This window comes from Macaca thibetana, chromosome 4, assembly GCF_024542745.1.
Source record: "Macaca thibetana thibetana isolate TM-01 chromosome 4, ASM2454274v1, whole genome shotgun sequence".
NCBI lineage: Eukaryota > Metazoa > Chordata > Mammalia > Primates > Cercopithecidae > Macaca > Macaca thibetana.
In genome coordinates this window covers 28174828-28194046 of record NC_065581.1, presented here as the reverse complement: position 1 = coordinate 28194046, position 19219 = coordinate 28174828, and the positions used below count along the sequence as shown (strand labels likewise).

The following is a 19219-nucleotide window of genomic DNA, read 5'->3' as shown; positions in this document are numbered from 1 at the left end:
GGCTAGTTTTTTGTATTTTTCAGTAGAGACGGGGTTTCACCGTGTTAGCCAGGATGGTCTTGATCTCCTGACCTCGTGATCCGCCCGTCTCGGCCTCCCAAAGTGCTGGGATTACAGGCTTGAGCCACCGCGCCCGGCCCAGAGTCTGCATTCTTTACCATTATATTACCTCACACCTCTAACAGCCTTGAAGAAACATTTTTACATATATTACCTTTTGATTTCGTATAGTCACCCTATGAAGTTGTCAGGACCAATGTTCCCATTTTGCTGATAGGAAGTTGAGACAGTTAAAAACAAAATAATGTACATACATACCCAATGCTAGGAAACAAATTAATAAATACTAGAGCTCTGTTTCCCAGTCCATTGTTCTTTCCACTAGATGTCCATGGACTTCAATATCAGAAGCTGCCAGATTAAGATGACCTGGCTCCTATGTAAACTTTCTCTTAAAGCAATTGTTTTCCCTTTCAGGAGTTGCACAGGGAAGAAAATTATCTCTTACAAGCCCTCAGAAGTGCTTCCTTCTAAGGTTTTAGCCTCCAACTCTCAGAAAAATTGTTACATTTTCAGCAATTGTTCCAAGTGTCATGAATTCACAACTGAAAGTAGAGTTTCTAAAAATTACCTAGCCTACCCACTAGTTATCTGTGTAGGAAAACAACTTAGTTGGATGCTATCTTTAATCATAAGCATGAACAAGATGATTGTTTATTATCTTTCATCAATAGGTTTAGACCCTTTTTACTCAAAGTGGTCAGAAGATCAGCAGCCCTGCCATCACCCCAGACCAACTGAATCAGAATCTGCATTTTAACAAGATCCCCAGTTGATTGTTATATACCTTAAACCTTGGAAAACACTGCTCTGCCCTATTTTCCAGATTTCCCTATGAAAAACCTCACAAGTATACTGTTCTTAATTGCTAAAAGTATGTGAACTATTGAACAAAACCTCTTGAGTTGGTTAAAGAACAAATAAATTGTTCTGTTTCATGAAACTTTTTTTTGAGGCACAGGGGGAAAAAGTTTTATCAAGTTAGTTCCCAATTACAAACATGCCTAGCACTAAAACTTATTGTGAACACTTTATCGTTTTTTTAAAGCTTATAAAATATTTTCAGATGTTCTCCATTAATCATTACAACTCTCTGAACTAGTTATTGTTTGTTTTCTACAGATGAAGAGTCTAAGAAAGGTAAAGATTTGTTTAATGTTAGAAAGTAATAAGCCAGCGTGAGAACTGGTTTAAGTTCAGTGGATTGCAGGTTAGTGTTCAGCAGTCCAGATCAAACAATTCAGCAGCATCTATAAATTCCTAGAACAGAGGCTGTGAGCAACTGAAGACATGTGAAAAAAAGTTGAGTGCCTCTTGTATGCACAATACTATGCAAAATGCAATAGTATCTTGCTAAATTTTGAAAACAATGTGAATTGGGTGTTTCAAAGCCATGAAGGAGGAGTACCAAATAATTTGGTTGCTCTTGCCATTTAAAGTGGATTTTTCCTCCCAGAATCATGAGAGTGTATACATTTTATCTACTGAGTGAACACTGATAGGTAGCACAGGAAGTTGAACTTACGTTTTATTTAATCAGTTGCTAACTAGAATAAAGTGATTGATTTATGATTAAATTGACTAATTTTATATTTCAGTATTATATTTCTGTATCTCATAAGTTGTTTTATCAGTTGTGCATTTCAACGTTCTTGTAGATTGATGAAAACGTTCTGCCTTCTAGAGTAATTCTCCAAACTACCACTTTTCCTGTTACTTCCACACCTAATTAGGGACTACTCATTTGAGTTAAATGAAAATTATTTGAACACCTATGTGTAGTACAATGTGAGCTGCTACAGGATTGCAAAGATAAACATGGTGTGATGCCTGCCTTTCAGGAAATCTAAGTTATAGTATATGAGAGTCAATATTAATAATTACATTTGCTTTGAAAGTCCTTTCAATTATAATATTAACTAATCTGGTCTGCCATGACAGTGCATTGGTAGTTATATCTACTAGCCTAGGAGTAGGTCTCATGGATCACGAGGTCAGGAGTTCGAGACCAGCCTGGCCAACATGGTGAAACCCCGTTTCTACTAAAACTACAAAAATTAGCCAGGCATGGTGGCAGGCGCCTGTAATCCCAGCTACTCAAGAGGCTGACACAGGAGAACAGCTTGAACCTGGGAGGCGGAGGTTGTGGTGAGCTAAGATTATGCCACTGCACTCCAGCGGGGGTGACAACAGCAAGACTCCATGTCAAAAAAATTTTAAAAATAAACATAAAAATAAAAAGTTATCTACCTGCTTAAAAATACAAAATCCCATACTCTTTGGAAGAACATAACAGAATCCAGAAAGCCTACAACATATTCCCTTTTCCAGGGCTGCATCCAAAATTAGTGTATTAAAATTAGTAAATTGTGGTTAATTTTCAAGAGAAAATGGAAACCACCCATATGATGACCACATTGTAACATGTGAAGTGTAAAAATCAGAATGGAAACTTATGTTTCTGAAATCCTTAGGTGACAAATATATTGAGCATATATTGGATGCCATCATCTCATTATTAATCCCTTTTAGATTAGGGAATCCCTTTCCTCAAGGAATACACATTCTAGGGAGAGAGAACTGACAAACACACAAGTATTGATAATTTTAGGAACTGATAAATGCTATAAAGAAAATAAAATAGGATGTTGTCATGGTGTCTGGAGTGTGATTAAAGACTACTTTATGGTAATCCGGAAAGGCCTCTATTACAAGCTTAATAATTGACTGTATACTGTTTTTAAACCTTACAAATTTATTTTTTTAATGTTCCTAGACAATGATAAGCAAGTTTATTTTTTAAACTACAGACACTTCAAGCATATTAAAGGCCTATAAAAGGCCTTTAAAAATCAACACAATCATTGACTTTCAAACTGTTCTCAAGAACCTTAGGTGGCTCCTTTTATAGGCCTTTAAAAATCAACACGTGGCTCAAGCCTGTAATCCCAGCACTTTGGGAGGCTGAGATGGGCGGATCACAAGGTCAGCAGATCAAGACCATCCTGGCTAACACAGTGAAACCCCGTCTCTACTAAAAAATACAAAAAACTAGCCGGGTGAGGTGGCAGGCATCTGTAGTCCCAGCTACTTGGGAAGCTGAGGCAGGAGAATGGCGTAAATCCTGGAGGCAGAGCTTGCAGTGAGCTGAGATCCGGCCACTGCACTCCAGCCTGGGCGACAGAGTGAGACACGGTCTCAAAAAAAAAAAAAAAAAAAAAAAAAAAAATCAGCACAATCATTGACTTTCAAACTGTTCTCCAGAACCTTAGGTGGCTCGTCAGATGTTACTTGGCAGTCAGCTATGGGCAGGATCAAGTCAGTCAAGAAGGGTTCTGGCATCCAGCCCCCTTTGCTTCACCTGAGAAAAGGTTCTGCCTTTTTTTTTTTTTTGGGGGGGGGAAATTTATTCAAATTCCTAAAAAAAATTCCTAAAAATGGTTTTTGCCAATTGCAGTAGCTCACACCTGTGATCCTGGCATTTTAGGAGGCCAAGACAGAAGGATCACTTGAGTCTAGAAGTTCTGGACCAGTCTGTGCAACATAGTAAGACCCCGTCTCTAAAGAAAATTTAAAAATTAGTTGGTAATGGTGGCGCATGTCTATAGTCCCAGCTACTCTGCAGGTTTAGGTGGGATCGCTTGAGCCCAGAAGGTGAGGCTGCAGTGAGCTGTGATTGCACCACTGCACTCCAGCCTGGGTGACAGAGCAAGTTACTATTAAAAAAAAACCCATTTTACTGGTCTATAAAAAGGAAGGGGGAATGGGATTCAAATCTAATAGCCTAATTTCTTGTTTCATAGGTTACAAAATAGACTCAGAGTTTGGGTGACTTGCTCGAGGTCAATTTTTTAGTTGAAGACAAAATGAGGCCAAAATAACTGAGACCCCAGTCTGGTGCATATTCCTTGGCAATCCTGTCTCCATATTCATCAGCCATGGCTAGTGAGTCTTCTCATTTTTGAGCCTGATTGGGTTGGGTTTCTATTGTCTTTTTTTTTTTTTTTTTAAAGATGGAGTCTTACTCTGTCACCCAGGCTGGAGTGCAGTCAAGCAATCTCTGTTCACTGCAACCTCCATCTCCCGGGTTCAAGTGATCCTCCTGCCTCAACCTCCCAAGTAGCTGGGATTATAGGCATGCGCCACCACGCCCAGTGAATTTTTGTATTTTTAGTAGAGACGCAGTTTCACCCATGTTGGCTAGGCTGGTCTCAAACTCCGAGGCCTCCCAAAGTGCTGGGATACAGGCATGAGCCACCACACCCAGCCGGGTTTCCATTGTCTTTCATATACTATTTCACTTTTCCTTAAAAATTCCTTATTTTGGTGAAATTACTACTTTTTTGGAAAAAAAAATTTGCTTTATCACAATGTATACTGCTGCTATAGTCTGAATGTTTGTGTGTCCCCAAAATTCATATATTGAAACCTAATCAGTCATCACTGTGATGGTATTAGGAGGTGGGGCCCTTTGGAGATGCTCTCTTAAATGAGATTAGTGCCCTTACAAAAAAACGGCCACAGAGAGCTGCCATACCCTTCCACATGTGAGGACATAGCAAGAAGGCACCATCATTGACCCTCGCCAGACACCAAATCTGCTGGTGCCTTCATCTTCGACTTCTCCACCTCCAGAACTGTGAGAAATAAATGTTTGTTGTTTATACATCAGCGAGTTTATGGTGTTTTTGTTATAGTAGACTGAACAGATTAACACTGTACTGTACACTTTTTTCTTTCTTCCTTTTTTTAAGAGACAGGGTCTCACTCTGTTGCCCAGGCTGGAGTACAGCAGTGCAACCATAGCTCATTGCCACTTCAGACTCCTGAGTTCTAGGCTCAAGGGATCCTCCCTACTCAGCATCCTGAGTAGCTAAAACTACAGACATGTGTCAACATGCCCAGCTAACTTTTAAATTTTTTGTAGAGACAGGATCTGACTATATTGCCCAGGCTGGTTTTGAACTCCTGGCCTCAAACGATCCTCCCTCCTTGGCCTCCCAGAGTACTCAGATTATAGGCATGAGCCACCACACCCAGCCACATGTATACTTTGCTTTCATTCCTCCTTTCCTTCCTCCTTTCTTTCTTTATTCCTTTTTCTTTTTCAACTGAACCATCTAAAAGAAAGTTGTATGCAATCCCATTTACAATAGACCCAAAAAAATAAAATACCTAGGAATATATCTAACCAATCTTCAAAGACCTCTACAAAAAGAACTAAAAAACACTGCTGAAAGAAATCATAGATGACACAAACAAATGGAAAAACATTTCCTGCTCATGGATTAGAAGACTCAATATCACTAAAATGACCATACTGGCCAAAGCAATCTACAGATTCAACACTATTCCTGTCAAATTACCAATGTCATTTTCACACAATTAGAAAAAACTATTCTAAAATTCATATGGAACCAAAAATAGCCCAAATGGTCAAAGCAATCCTAAGCAAAAAGAGCAAACCTGGGGGCATCACATTACTTGACTTCAAACTATACTATATGACTACAGTAACCAAAATGGCATGGTGCGGATACAAAAACAGACACAGAGACCAATGGATCAAAATAGAGAGCCCAGAAATAAGGCTGAAGACCTACAGTCATCTGATCTTTGACAAAGAACAAAAATAAGCAACAGGGAAAGGGGCTCCCTATTCAATAAATGGTGCTGAGATAGCTGGCTAGCCATATGTAGAAGAATGAAACTGGGTTCCTACTTTTCATTATGTATAAAAATTACCTCAAGATGGTTTAAAGACACAAACTATAAGAATCCTAGAAGAGCATGAACCCAGGAGGCAGAGCTTGCAGTGAGCCGAGATCACGCCACTGCACTCCAGCCTGGGCAACAGAGCAAGACTCCATCTCAAAAAAAAAAAAAAAAAAAAAAAAAAATCCTAGACGAAAACCTAGGAAATGGCAGTCTGGACATCAGCCTTGGGGAAGAATTTATGACAAAGTCCTTAAAAGCAATCTCAACAAAAACGAAAATTGACAAGTGGGACCTGATTAAACTAAAGAGCTTCTTCACAGTAAAAGAAATTATTAACAGAGTAAATAGCCTACAGAATGAAAACAAATACTTGCAATCTGCATCCAGCAAAGATCTGATATCCAGAATTTATAAGGAATACAAACAATTCAACAAGCAAAAAACACTACCATTAAAAAATGGGCAAAACACATGAACAGACACATCTCAAAAGAAGACGTACAAGCATCCAATAAACATGAAAAAATGTGCAACATCACTAATCATCAGAGAAATGCAAATAAAAACCACAATGAGAACCATCTTACACCAGTCAGAATGGTTGTTATTAAAAAGTCAAACAATAAGAGATGCTGGTGAGGTTGAGGAGAAAAAGGAATGCATACACACAGTTCAGCCACTGTGGAAAGCAGTTTGGTGACTTTTCAAAGAAGTACCATTCAACCCAGCAATCCCACTACTGGGTATGTACCCAGAGGAAAATAAAGCATTCCACCAAAAAGATATATGCACCTATATGTTCATCACAGCACTATACACAATAGCAAAAACATGGAATCAACCTAGATGGCCATCAATGGTGGAATAAAAAAAAATGTGGCAAATATACACTGTGGAATACAGGTAGGCGCCACCATGCCTGGCTAATTTTTTTGTATTTTTTGTAGAGACGAGGTCTTGTTATGTTGCCCAGGCTGGTCTTGAACTCCTGGGTTCAAGCAATCTGCCCACCATGGCCTCCCAAAGGGCTGGGATTACAGGAATGAGCCACTGCCCTTCGCCAAATTATGTATTCTTTATGTTTTTTATACATTTAAATAAATGCCAAAACCACAGTATACTTTTATTAGACATATTTAACTTCCTTTCTTATACTAAGTAGCAAAGAAGGATCTACTAAAGAAGTCTTGGATAAAAAGAGACTCCAGGGCACCATCAGTTGTTGACTTAGGATAATAAGTATCCCAAATGGAGCAAGACTTCCACTAAACCTTGACTTGCTTATTTCTAGAGTGTCTCTGTCACATACTCCCATATTTACTGTGATCCCCTTTTTATGGTTGTCCATTATTAGTGACTATAAATCAACCTCAGAATCATCATCTTTAACAGTCCTTTCCTGCTCCTTACCACTGGTTACTTTTCCAAAGTTTTTATACTTAGTCCATATTTCTACACTTACCCATATGCATCACTTCACCACTGCAAAAGTTTCAGACAATGTCTCCTTGCTCTCAAATATGGTCCCTTCTACACATCTTGATTGGCTTCCTATTGTGTGTGCTTTGCACAATAGGACCTTCATCAGTCTTCTTGCTAACCACTTCCCTCTCCTACATGCAGAAGCCCTGTTACCCACATCCTAAAATAGTTGCCTCATAAATGTGAATTGTACTCACTGAATTTATGTTCTTCCTTGGATAGTTCATCTACTTGTAGCTTCAGATGGTGATTCTAGAAGCAAATACAGAAATACGGGTCCAAAGCAGGAAACATGAAGAAAGGGAACCACACAGGGACCTATCTGGCAGACCCAAAGGAAAATTTTGCAAAATCTGAAGGAGAAGTTAGGTACATTCCACGATTAAGTAACAAATCAAACTCAGTGACTCCAAAACGAATGTTATCCAGAATTTAGTACATAATCAGCATCAGAGGCTCCTCTGAACACAGAAAGTCTTGGAGCATGGGGTACATGGGGGAGACTTTACTCCAAATACAGACCTTGCTGAGCATCAAAGAAAGCAACTCTGAGCCTACCCACTGTATGTGAAAAGTGTGGGAAGACCCTTAGATCAAACAATGGCCTTATTCATCAAATGGGAATCCAGACGGAAGGAAAAACCCTGTAATGTGATGGGTGTGGAAGAACTGTTAAAGATCAGTTTTTAGTCGACATTGGAGACTTTACACAGGTGAAAAACACTTGTTGAAACGGCTTTACTCAGAATGTAAGAGTTTTTGATGATCTTGAAAAACATTCAGAAGACAAATGCTTTGGTTGGAATCAGTGTAGTAAAACCTTGATTCATCAGTCTGCCTTGATTCAGCATCAGGTAGTTTATATAGCAGAGAAAGCTTGTAAGTGCCATGATAGCAGGAAAACTTCTGTACACAACTTATCCCTCTTCAGGAGATCCACTAGAGGAAAACATTCTTTAAATGTATTCAGTGTTAGCCTTCAGTTAGAGAGCAGGCCACACTGAGCAGCAGAGATCCACTACAAGGATCCATTATGAGGTCCTATTTGCAGGATTTCTTCTGCGAATAGGACTGGCATGGGCAACCCAGCATCTGTACTAAGAATGCTCACTCAGAGGAGAAAGAAGATACCCAGTAGGAAAGTGAGAGTCACAATGGGGGCCTTCCTGGAAATGAGTTTCTGAAAAACAAGCTCTGTGAGCATAATGAGATTGAGACTAGTGACTCAGTAAAAGTCTTGTGAAACATCAGAATATACACTCCTCAAGGGAGAAATACCTCGAAGGTACTGACTGTGGGAAGCACTTGAGCCCAGGGCTTACTGAACATTACAAAACTTATGCAAGAGACCAATCCTACAATCTTCATTTTACATGAAGAATGTAAAAAGACTTTTAAAACAGTAGCTATATCAGACATTTTTTTTAAAAAACACACTGGAGAGAGGCCCTACAAATGCAATGTCAGAAAGCATCCTGCCAGTTGTTAGCCCTTAACTAGCACCAGTTTTTCCATGCTGGAGAGGAGCACTGTTATGGCAATGAGTGTGGCAAAGACTTCAGAACACAGGCCTGTTTTACCATCTCTGAGTACAAACTGGAGGAAAAGCCTTTTCAGTGTAAACTGTGTAGTAGTTTAGTAAACTGTTTTTTTAATTTGAGACTATCATAAAACAGTACAGTAAACAATATTGATTAAACATCAGGAAAGATTTTATGATTGCTTTTAAAGTGGGAAATCTGCCTTTACTGTAAATACCTTATTTATCTCCTGAATTATTGACAAAGAAATTGAATAAACTGGTGTCAGACATCAAAGCAAGTTATCTATAATATATTATTGTAAATTCCATTTATTGTGAATATATTGTAACTAGGTACTAGTAGAAGATACTTCACACATGGAAATGTTTTACAGGTGAGGCAACTGAGTGATCTTGTACTCAAGGTCACTGTGACATATTTCACAAATGCTATCTTGACCCAGTTTGTAAGTTATGGCTAACAAATCTTCAATTCCCCTTTGCAGGTAGTTTGCTAACCCCTATCCCAATCTCTTTACTTATTGGTCCTCCACTCTCTGAAGCCACTGTGCAACACACCACAACTGCCTCCCTTATTAGGGCCTCATTCTCTCAGGACAGGTACTAGACAACTAGGGACAGCCCCTATGACCCAGAGGCTATGAAATTAACCAATCCACAGGGAGCCCCTGAAACCGAGCTAACTCCACCTCCTTGCCATATATACACTGCCTTCTGCAGCTCCAGCTTGCCATTACTCTGTCCCTGGGTCCAACTCTGCGTAGCCCTGCATGGCAGCTTCTCTCTTTCGGAGCTGTAACTAACAAAGTTCTGCTTTTCATCATCAGTATGTTGTGTCTCTTCGTCAAATAATCTTTAAATTTTATAAAACAGTCACTCGGTTATTAAGTGCCAGAAGTGAGGTTCAGACCTGTATCAAAATATCTTAGATTCAGACCCTTTCTCTTAAATCAGTGCTCTGCTTCTGTGTCACACTGACTCTCTCCTTGTGCTATCAAAACTATCTACTATTGCAGCTCCTAACAGTGTTTCTTTTAGTGCTTGTGGAAGATATAGATTGCCACCTTCCCCTTTTCCTTTATTCATACTCATATTCTTAATGCTTTGATTCAATCCTAGATGGAACTCAACAGTCTTCAACATGGGAGTAATTTCCTATAGGGCCTCTAAGAGGTCATGCAAAAATATCAGTTTTACCAAAAGATCAAAGTTTATGTTACACACACACACACACACACACACACACAGCAGATATTGTAGATGGGCCATGAGATGTTAGTGATCTGTGAATTTCAAGACCTAAGGACCTGTAACTCAGAGGACCATCTAGCCCTCCCAAAGAAACCATTTGTGTTAAACAACAGAACTGCCTAGTTGATGCTTCTAGGACAGGCACATTTTACTATTTTGTTAATATGTTCATATTGTTCATCTTGGGTATTATCAGGGACCCCACCCCCAACATTCAACATGGGTTCTTTTCTATTTCCCTAAGCATCAGCTGGTCTGAGAAATAAAGGGAAAGAGTACAAAAGAGAGAGATTTTAAAGCTGGGTGTCCGGGGGCAGACATCACATGTCGGCAGGTTCTGTGATGCTCCCTGAGCCATAAAATCAGCAAGTTTTTATCAGTGATTTTTAAAAGGGGAGGGAGTATACGAATAGGGTGTGGGTCACAGAGATCACATGCTTCACAAGGTAATAAAATATCACAAAGCAAATGGAGGCAGGGCGAGATCACACAACCACAGGATGGGGCAAAATTAAAATTGCTAATGAAGTTTCAGGCACACATTGTCATTGATAACATCTTATCAGGAGACAGGGTTTGAGAGCAGACAACCGGTCTGACCAAAATTTATTAGGCAGAAATTTCCTCGTCCTAATAAGCCTGGGAGTGCTACAAGAGACCGGAGCTTATTTCATTCCTTTGTCTTCGACCGTAAAAGACAGCCGCCCCCAAAGCAGCCATTTTAGAGGCCTACCCTCAGGGGTGAATTCTCTTTCTCAGGGATGTTCCTTGCTGAGAAAAAGAATTCAGCGATATTTCTCCTATTTGCTTTTGAAAGAAGAGAAAATGGCTCTGTTCCACCGGGCTCACCGGCAGTCAGAGTTCAAGGTTATATCCGTTTATCCCTGAACATTGCTGTTATCCTGTTTTTTCAAGGTGCCCAGATTTCATATTGTTCAAGCACACATGCTCTACAAATAATTTGTGCAGTTAACGCAATCATCACAGGGTCCTGAGGCGACATACATCCTCCTCAGTTTACGAAAATGACTGGATTAAGAGATTAAAGACAGGCAAGGAAATCCCAAGGGATTGATTGGGGAAGTGGTAAGTGTCCATGAAATCTTCATAATTTATGTTCAGAGATTACAGTAAAGATAGGTGTAAGAAACTATACAAGTATTAATTTGGGGAACTAATAAATGTCCATGAAATCGTCACAATTTATGTTCTTTTGCCACGGCTTCAGCCGGTCTCTCCTTTTGGGGTCCCTGACTTCCCGCAACAGGGTATTATTCACCTTGGGCAGTAGCATCCACATTTTGACAAACACTCAAAATGTTAATTTTCCTTTTTTGGGGACGGAGTCTCAATCTGTCACCCAGGCTGCAGTGCAGTGGTGCAATCATGGCTCACTGCAAGCCTCAACTTCCTGGCCTCAAGTGATCCTATCACCTTGAAAGAAATCAGGCACATTCCTCAGCCCCGGGCTCAACACAAACAAGCCCAGTACAAACACATCCCACCATATATCTCTCAATTTCCTGAGCCCAGTACAAACACCATATATCTCTCAACTTCCTGAGCCCAGTACAAACACATCCCACCATATATCTCTCAATTTCCTGACAAACACCACCTGGAAAATCCCCGATAAGGACACAGCGTTTGAGGTTTCACTGAAAGCGCGGGAACCAATAGAAAAACTACTAAATGTATAACTTAAAATGTAAACCAATTGTAATGCTGTAACCAAAAGAATTCCCTTGTTCCTCTGTAACTTTACTATCCTATTTACCTCGGGCTATAAAAGGCAAGCACTCGCATTGTTCGGGGCCCTCTTGTATGCTGTGGAATGGAGGGACCAAGTTCGAACTTGCAGTAAAAGATCCTTGCCGCTTGGCTTTGACTCTGGACTCTGGTGGTCTTCTTTGGGGAACAAACGGTCTGGGCATAACAACCTTGGCCTCCCAAAGTGTTGGGATTACAGGCATATGCCACTGCCCTTTAATTTTTCTTTTGCTGTTGTCTTTTTCTGCTCTTTTTTTTTTCGAACATGAAAACTGCCAACATGCTCCTGTCTTTTTCTTTAATCAAAGTAAGAAAGGCTTATAATTTTTATCAACTACTTTGCACTGAAAGGTTTGTAATACTTAAAAAAATCAAATAGCAAACCAGGTTTTAGAATGAAAAGCAACAGACCTACTTTATCATTTGACACACTCCCTGGTACTCCTGAGAGGTACCCTTTTCTATCTCTGGTTCTCCTAATGGTCACCTCCATATTACTAAGCAATTTAGTTCTATTACTTGTTGTTGTTGTTTTGTTTATTTACTCTTAACATTGCCTATTGAGTATTTGCTATGTACAGTTGGAACTTAAGTCATAATCTTCAATATATGATTATGTTACTATTCTCAGTTTCTACTTTTGTCTCCTTGGGATGAAGGGCAGCTTAAATTTTTACTCATCTGTTACTTTTTTACTTGCTCACTTTTTAAAACAAGGTTTTATTTAATTTATGCCCAGTTATATGGCTCATTATCTGCTTACCAGCATGGACCTACTGAAATAGTTTTCAGACTTTTTCTCAATCTGTTGCACATTTCTTAAAGGTAGAAGAGAGATGACCGGCAAAAAACAAATGATATCAATGGTTCATCAATTAGATACAATTTGATTTTTTAAAAAAACAACTAGTTATGGACTCTCCCATTAGAGCTGTAGATAGGAAACAAAACATTCTACTGTACCCAAGTGAACCCTGAAAGTTCTTCCTTTATTGAATATTTACCTATGTTCTTAACTATATGCTTTCTCTGAAGTACCTGTGTTCTCAACTATATACTTTCTGAAGCTCACAGAATTCACATCACAAAACTTTGTTTTGCTTTTGGCTTCTGATTTCAAATCTGTAAATGAAATACTTCCTTTATTATCGCTAATGATGATTTAGAGTTAAGAAATTAGTTTTTTGTTTCGTTTTGTTTTGTTTTGAGATGGAGTCTTGCTCTGTCACCCAGGCTGGAGTGCAGTGGTGTGATCTTGGCTCACTGCAACCTCTGCCTCCCAGGTTCAAGCAATTCTCCTGCCTCAGCCTCCCACGTACCTGGGATTACAGGTGCCCACCACCATGCCTAGCTAATTTTTGTATTTTTAGTAGAGATGGGGTTTCACCATGTTGGCCAGGCTGGTCTTGAACTCCTGACCTCAGGTGAGCCTCCCACGTTGGCCTCCCAAAGTGCTGAGATTACACGCATGAGCCACCACACCCGGCCAGAAATTAGTATTTTTTAATAAATAGGAGAATTTAAAATTTGGTAATATGTTAAATGTTTATATATTGAGTTTAAATACTAACATTCTTCCAGGTGAGAAATACGGATTTAAAATACAAAAATGTGATATGACAACAACTGTTTTAGTATAGTTACCACAGGATCCCACAGTCTGATTTTTTAAAAAGGTTTCAGGTCTAACCCTGCTTTGGTTTAGTGCCTAATGTGATTAAGAAATTGGTTAGTAACGAGAAATGGGGAAAGGATTCCCTATTCAGTAAATGGTGCTGGGAAACCTGGTTAGCCATATGTAGAAAGCTGAAACTGGATCCCTTCCTTACACCTTAGACACAAATTAATTCAAGATGGATTAAAGACTTAAATGTTAGACCTAAAACCATAAAAACCCTAGAAGAAAACCTAGGCAATACCATTCAGGACATAAGTATGGGCAAGGACTTCATGACTAAAAGACCAAAAGCAATGGCAACAAAAGCCAAAATAGACAAATGGAATCTAATTAAACTAAAGAGCTTCTGCACAGCAAAAGAAACTACCATCAGAGTGAAGAGGCAACCTACAGAATGGGAGAACATTTTTGCAATCTACGCATGTGACAAAGGGCTAATATCCAGAATCTACAAAGAACTTAAACAAATTTACAAGAAAAAATCAAATGATCCCATCAAAACGTGGGCAAAGGATATGAACAGACATTTTTCAAAAGAAGACATTTATGCAGTCAACAGACACATGAAAAAATGCTCACCATCACTGGTCATCAGAGAAATGCAAATCAAAACCACAATGAGATGTCATCTCACACCAGTTACAATGGCGATCATTAAAAAGTCAGGAAACAACAGGTGCTGGAGAGGATGTGGAGAAATAGGAACGCTTTTACACTGTTGGTGGGACTGTAAACTAGTTCAACCATTTGGGAAGACAGTGTGGCGATTCCTCAAGGATCTACAACTAGAAATACCATATGACCCAGCCATCCCATTACTGGGTATATACCCAAAGGATTATAAATCATGCTACTATAAAGACACATGCACACATATGTTTATTGCAGCACTATTCACAACAGCAAAGACTTGGAACCAACCCAAATGTCCATCAGTGACAGACTGGATAAAGAAAATGTGGCACATATACACCATGGAATACTATGTAGCCATAAAAAAGGATGAGTTCATGTCCTTTGTAGGGACATGGATGAAGCTGGAAACCATCATTCTCAGCAAACTATCACAAGGACAGAAAACCAAACACCGCATGTTCTCACTCATAGGTGGGAACTGAACAACTTGAACACTTGAACGCAGGGTGGGGAACATCACACACCAGGGCCTGTCATGGGGTGGGAGGATGAGGGAGGGATAGCATTAGCAGAAATACCTAATGTAAATGATGAGTTAGTGGGTACAGCAAACCAACACGGCACATGTATACATATGTAACAAAACTGCACATTGTGCACATGTACCCTAGAACTTAAATTATAATAATAAATAAACAATAAAAATGATAAAAAAAAGAAATTGGTTAGTAACTATAGCCCATAAAAAGTTACCTTATACTGTACATAATAATTTCCATAAAAATTGTTGCTATCCTGGCCTAAAATTTAGTGCAAATCCTCAACATCAAGCTTTTTCCTAACTGGAAATTTAAATATCAACTACAAATTAAAAATTGCATGTTGACTATGTCATTAAAACTCAGGAAAGTTAATGTTCTTAGGAAATAGTCTAATCAAACTGTTATAATCTAGTAAACATCTGATCTTGTTATCTATTGCTGCATAAAATGTTTCTCCAAAAGAGTGGAGAAAAACCACGCCATCATGTTTTGGGCCAGGAATTTGGGGAGGACGCAGCTGAGAAATTCTTCTGTTTTATGTGGTGTCAACTAAAGTCACTTGGTGGTATTCATCTGGCATTATAATTTGTCTGGAAAATCCAAGAAGTTTTACTGCCATGCCAAGTGCCTTGGCAGGGACAGCCAGAAAAGTGGGCTTAGCTGGGCTAATCTTCTCCATGTGGTCTCAGAGTTTCTTTATGTGGTCTTGGAGTCACATAAGGCTCACTTTGGGGTCATTTTCTCAGCATCTTGAAGGATTCTTGCAACTCAGTCACTGGAAAGCAGGGTTGATAGACTTCTTCCATGGTGGCTCAGGACTTCAAGAGCAATTGTTCTAAAAGACAAAAAGTGAAAGCTGCTGCTCTCCAAAGGCTCAGGCCAGAAACCATGGCATAACTTTTGCAGTATTTTATTGGTCAAATTAATGATTAAGCCCACTCAGATTCAAGGGAAAGTGACACAGACCCCACATCTTGATGGGAAATGTCAAAGAATTTGTAGCCATCTTTAATTTTCCACAATACCTTTATCCACCTCAGATTTAAAGTCTGAAGGAAAAATAAGCCTTTTTTGAAATCTTTTCCTAAATAACTTTTTTCTCAATTGTCTCCATCCCCTTTCAACCTCACTAAATAAACCTGGCACAATTATGAGCTAATCAAGTTTATACATGCTTTCATTTTCTTTTTTTTTTTTTTTTTTTTTAGAATTGGCAAAGGCTTTAATACAGCTATTTTTTTTTAATTTATTTATTATTATTATACTTTAAGTTGTAGGGTACATGTGCATAACGTGCAGGTTTGTTACATATGTATACTTGTGCCATGTTGGTGTGCTGCACCCATCAACTCGTCATTTACATCAGGTATAACTCCCAATGCAATCCTTCCACCCTCCCCCCTCCCCATGATAGGCCCCGGTGTGTGATGTTCCCCTTCCTGAGTCCAAGTGATCTCATTGTTCAGTTCCCACCTATGAGTGAGAACATGCGGTGTTTGGTTTTCAGTTCTTGTGATAGCTTGCTAAGAATGATGGTTTCCAGCTGCATCCATGTCCCTACAAAGGACACAAACTCATCCTTTTTTATGGCTGCATAGGTGGGCTTCCAATATTACAGTTTTACCTTTTCTCTTAGTCTTTGAGTCCTAGCTCTCAACATCTGCTTTCTTTTTCCTTTTAAGTGCAGTTATAAGGCTTATCAATATATCACAGGAAACTTTCTCCTTTTTAAATGTTAGAGTTATTTGGTTAGTAAAATGGCCGAAAAGTGTAATAACGTTAGACAAAAATTGTTTAAAATAAAGATATTCTAGAGATGCATTTTGTCTGCTCTTTGTCTCTATATCCTTGTGTTTCTCTAGTGTCAAAAGACGGAGATTGGTTTTACTCAGAGTTCTGTCTTAAGCTCTCTTTGTGCTTAGATGCTCTTTTCTTGTGGCTATGTTGCATCTGTGACAAAAAGTTGACTATTTCACCTAGGTCCCTGGGAACTATGCCAAGTCAATCATTCTTGGTGCAAGTTGACTTTATAAGTGAGACTTTCATATCAGCTTCTTTCAGTAAGTCATGCCAAGTGAAACTTGGAAAACGACTGCATTGCAAAAATCCCTCAAGATGCCTAGAAAAGGACCCCAAAGTGAGCTTGAGGTTCACTTCCAGGTTGAATTCAGGTTGTTGTCCAATAATTTCTCTGTCTGTTGTTTTCTGAGATGTTCTATGGCTTCAGGTGACATTTGAGCCCTGACACGGTGTGAGGAGGGATCTCTCTCTCCCTTCTCCCCAGATGCCCTGAAAGAAGAATCTACAGGGCTGGCAGTAGGGGGCAAAGGGCACTCCAGAAATCTGTCCTAGGCTGTCTTTTGGCACCACACACTTCATGAGATCTCTTAATTGTTTTAACCATTACTGAAAGGTGGAAGGCTCCAAAATATGGATCTCAAGCTAACTCTCTTCTCATGACTCCTAAACCCACAAATCCCTAAACCAATCCGTTAACGAATAGCAACATCTACAGTGTAATGCTCCCTAGGATATCAAACTTAACATGGCCAAGCTGTGCTCATAAATTTCTTCTCAAAATGCTACTTGTCATTTAGTCCCCTGTCTTGGTGGAGGGACCACCATCCTCTGATGATACCAGGCTTCTATTTTTGGTTATCTTAACCCCCATACAATCAATGATGAAGCCCTGATCCATTTTTCCTCCTATTTCTCAATTTCATCCCCTCATATTTGGCATTTTAAAAATCAGGCCTCCCCCGATCCCATTTAATCTTGTGCATGTCAAAGTGTCTTTGAGATGGATTTCTAGAAGTGGTATTGCAGGAACAAAGGGTAAACTTACATATACAATTCTGCTGTGTAGTATTATCTTTCCTACCTATGGGTGGTACCATTTTGCATTCCCACTAGAATGTTAGGAGTTTCTCCTTCCTCTTGAGTAGAGTATGCTGTCAAACTTTTGGACCATTGCCATTCTGATGACTAATGGTACCTCAGTCAGCATAGTTTTTAATTTGTATGTTCATATTTTGAGCGAAGTTGAACATCTTTACAGATGTTTGAGGGCTGCTAGCATTTCTTATTCTGTCAACTATTTATTTCTTTTAGCCATTTTCTCTTTTGGATTATTGGTTATTCTCAACTTTTAGGAGCTCTTTAGATATTTGGAAAACTAGCTCTTGCCTGTGATATGTTGCAAGTCTTTTTCTTTCCTTATTATTTTTTTTTTGACAAGCAATACATTTTATTTTCATGTAGTCAGATTTATTATTTTTATGAGTTTTGGATTTTGAGTCATATGGTTAGATGTTTCCCCATTCCCACGTGTTAGAATTATTGTTCATGTTCTCTTCTAATACATGTATAGGTGGATTTTTTACATTTAGATCTCAGATCCATTTAGAATTTATCTCTATTGTGATGTGTGGTGGGAAATACAAATCCAGTTTTACCTTTGACAAATGGTTGTCATCCCAGCACAACTTCTAAGTTCTTCATTTCTCTGTTGACATGTGGTGTCCCCTTCATCATTTACTCAATATCCTTACATACCTGGATCTATTTCTGGTCTATTCTTTCTCTCTGTTAATACAATAAAATCATATGGGTATGTTCCAGTATCTGATAAGGCTGACCCTCACCATTGTTCTTTTTCATGGGTTTCCTGGCTATTCTTATTTTCCCACTTGAACTTTATAATCAGTTTATCTAATTCCAGAACAATATTTGTTGATATTTTTGTTGGAATACTAGAGTTGCATACGTATTTAGGGAGGATTGACCTCTTTGAGTCTTTCTAAGAACCGCATATTGCTTTCTGTTTGTTTAAATGTACATCTGGCCTTTTAGGAGCTTTTTAAAGCTTTCTCCATAGAAGTTTTGTTCATTTCTTGTTAAGTTTATTCCTAGTTTCAATTTTTTGTTGCTATTGTAAATATAGTCTTCTCTTCCATTATATCTCGTAACTCGTTATCATTGATTATTCACATATATGAAGGCCATTGATTTTAGTGTGTTAACTTTATATCTTGCTAATTTACTAAATTATCCTTTTTTTTAATAGTTTTTCCATTGAACCGGGTTTTCTGACATATAATCATACATCGGCGCATAAAAGAGAACATCAAGAGGATCGTGGATGGCGAAATAGCCGGCAGAAACCAGCCCGCTGGCCCTTGAGAAGTCTGTGTGGAAGAAATCCCTACGCCACCGCTAAGCGCGGATTTGGGAAGCTCCCCGGGAGAAGGTCCCCCGAGAACATCCCTTTGAGGCATCTCTAACCTCAGAGACACAGAATCCCAAAGTGAATGGAGACGCAAGGGATTTCCCTGTCTTAAGATCAGTTCTACAAGCCTTGACCACCCATCGGGCCGGGGGAAGTGTGGACAATGGCTAAGTAAAGAAGAGGAGAAAGATAAACCCGTTCCGTTTACCCGCGGGTCTGAAAGCCATCATCACCCTTCCTCTCACGTAGACGCGCGGAAACACTACTACCGAGTTGAAAGCCCCTTTCGCCCCCTTCCTAGAGCGGCCGCG

General features: G+C 39.2%; 1 long non-coding RNA gene across 2 annotated transcripts in view; it reads right to left on the bottom strand.

Annotated features, from left to right (window-relative positions):
- LOC126953196 (uncharacterized) overlaps positions 1–19205 on the bottom strand; it is a 75496-nt gene extending 56291 nt beyond the window's left edge. Inside the window, exons 1-2 of one of the 2 annotated variants that reach the window (XR_007725148.1) lie at positions 19117–19205; positions 7458–7512 (exon numbers count right to left, since the gene is read on the bottom strand). This is a non-coding gene — a long non-coding RNA (uncharacterized LOC126953196). Of the gene's footprint in view, positions 1–7457; positions 7860–19116 lie in introns of those variants that run through there. The other variant, XR_007725149.1, reaches the window with a different exon arrangement.
- Positions 19206–19219: the final 14 nt, after the last annotated feature.